The 2,500-nt window shown below is 74.4% G+C and overlaps 1 non-coding gene across 1 annotated transcript; it reads right to left on the bottom strand.

Moving 5' to 3' along the window:
• Positions 1-199: 199 nt before the first annotated feature.
• LOC133628238 (5.8S ribosomal RNA) lies at positions 200-352 on the bottom strand. Its single transcript, XR_009820620.1, has one exon. It is a non-coding gene; the product is annotated as a 5.8S ribosomal RNA (ribosomal RNA).
• Positions 353-2,500: the final 2,148 nt, after the last annotated feature.

Genomic DNA, 2,500 nt, shown 5'->3' with positions numbered 1-2,500 from the left:
CCTGGCGGCCCCGGCGGGACGAACTCCGTCCAGCAGGCGCTCCGGGAGCGGGGAGCTTCGGAGCGCTCCCCGAGTCTCGATTTAGGGGGACGAAGGCCCGCCGACGGGGACCTGCGAGGCAACCCCAGCCGCGCCGCTGCCACCGCTGCCCCTCGCTGCTTGCCAGGGGCGGCGGCTCAGCCGGCGATTGATCGTCAAGCGACGCTCAGACAGGCGTAGCCCCGGGAGGAACCCGGGGCCGCAAGTGCGTTCGAAGTGTCGATGATCAATGTGTCCTGCAATTCACATTAATTCTCGCAGCTAGCTGCGTTCTTCATCGACGCACGAGCCGAGTGATCCACCGCTAAGAGTTGTCTGGCTTTCGGCACCGCCCCACGCGCGCGGGGGAGCCGGGGACCGCTCACACGGAGCGGCCCCCTTTTGAGGATGGGCCTCACCGCCCGCGGCCCCGCTCGCTGGCTCGCGCCAGCCCAGCCAAGGCCGCAGCGGAGAGGCCACGCCTCGCGTGACCGTACGAACACAAGCGGAGAAGGAAAAAAAGGAGCGAGAAAACTCCGAAGGGCGAGGGAGGGGAGCCCGCGCTCCCGACCGACCCCCCCCAGGACCTGGGGGGGAGAAGCACACCTCGGGAGATCCCTTCGGAGGCGGCCCAGGCGCCCGGGCTCGGCCCGGCCTCCACGCGGAGGCGGCGGCAACGTCCGACCCTGCCCGACTTTGCCCAACCTCGACCGGGAAAAAACGGCCGCCCCCGCGGCACCGCGCTAACGACAGCCAGGCTCTTCCCTCCACCGTGGCTCGCCGACACGCGCCGGCGGCTCCGCCGCCGCGCCAACGCCACAAGGTGGCGAGCCCCCGGAGCCCGAAACGGCGGCGCGCCCGACCGCACGGCCGCCTCCTCGCACGGAGGCCCGCCGCCGGGACGGAACGGCACGCACCTGTCCCCGGCCACCGCCGTCGACGCTTCTCGCCTCGGCCCTCTCCTCTCTCTTCTCCGGGAGAAAGACGGACGCGCGCTCAGACGGAGGGCAGCCGCCCGCCCCCCGCGCTTCCGCACGGAGACCGGGACGGGGAATGCCTCCGACTGCACGCGGCCGCTTCACCCGGAAACGGCAGGGACAGGCGGCGTGGAAGTGACGAACGGGGGACACCGGGGCCGGGACGGCCGCCGCCGGCGACGAGCGACCGGCCGAAGGATCGGCAGGCCGAGCGCGTCGCGCCGCCACCGCCGGGCCCGAGGGCACCGCGCCCTGGACGCCAGCTGGCGGAAGGAAACCAACCGAGAGCGCTCGCCGAGGCGGGGAAGCAAGAACGGAGCGCAGCGCGGCACCCCGAGGCGCCGTTCCCGGCGAACCCCTTTCCCCCCCGCCTCAGCGGCGAGGGGGAGCGACGGGGAATCGCCAACCCCGCGGCAGAGGAGCCCGCGCTCCAAGCCGGGGACGCCCGCTTCGAGAGGAAGGCAGGCCGGGCACGGCCGACCGCACCGCGGTCTCGCTGCGCCGAGACCGGACCGCGGAAAGGGGGGGGCAGGAGGACCCCTCCCCGGCACGACCGTCCCGCGGGGACGAGCGCGGGCGGGCGGCGGTGGCGGCCGAGACAAGGGCCTACACGGGAGAGACTCCCGCCCCTTACCGAAACGCCACCGTCGTTGGCCCCGCCCGTCCCGACCCCTGCGGGACGCATCGAGCCGCCCGAGTCTTTAAACCTCCGCCCGGCTCCGCGACCGAGGAAAGGCCGCGGAAACGCGGACGCTAGGTACCTGGCCCTGGGGTGAGGGAAACGACCTGAAGGGCCCCGCAGGGGTGCCTCCTCCCGCTGCCACCATCGGGGGGAGCGTCCGCCCGCGGGGGCGCGCCCGACATCCACCGCCATCACCACGGCCTCTTTCCCGGGGCCCGGGGGTTTCCCTCAGTGAGCCCGGCGCTGCGCCCGGGATGAGGGCCGTGGCTCGGGCCGCCCGCTCGCGCGGGACGCGACCCGGCAAGAGAACCTCGCGCGCCAACAGGCGGCATCGGTCACGGCCGAGCGCCTCCGGCCCCCCCCACAAACCTCCTGCCTCGGAAGAGGGAGGAGGAGAGGGGAGGGCGCGGGGGGAAACCCTGCCGTCTCCGTACCCGCCTCGGCGACGCAGCCACCAGCTCCGGAACGCCCGGAAAGCCCTTGGCACCCTCGCACGGCCGGCCACTCGGCCACTGGGCAGGGGGGCGCTGCTACGCAGCACGCCTGCCCCGTTGCGGGGAGGGTCGCGGGAGCCGCCTCCCGGACCCTGAAGGGGACCCCTTCCTCCCTCTTCAACCCTCGTCATCGCCCTCGACGGCCTGGACCGGCGACGCCGTCGTCGCCGCCGCCGTTTGCCGCTTAGCTCCCCCTGCCCGAGCGGCGGGGGGCTCGGCCGGCGGGGAGCGCGCCGACACACAGGCCCCGGCGGCAACCCCGTTCCCGACCGACACCGCTCGGACCGGCGGCGGCCCGCACCGCGACTTCAGAGGGCCGCGGCCCCACC

Source organism: Colius striatus, chromosome 28 (genome assembly GCF_028858725.1).
Source record: "Colius striatus isolate bColStr4 chromosome 28, bColStr4.1.hap1, whole genome shotgun sequence".
Lineage (NCBI taxonomy): Eukaryota > Metazoa > Chordata > Aves > Coliiformes > Coliidae > Colius > Colius striatus.
The sequence above is the reverse complement of the archived record's forward strand: the minus strand, read 5'-3'. Positions and strand labels throughout refer to the sequence as shown.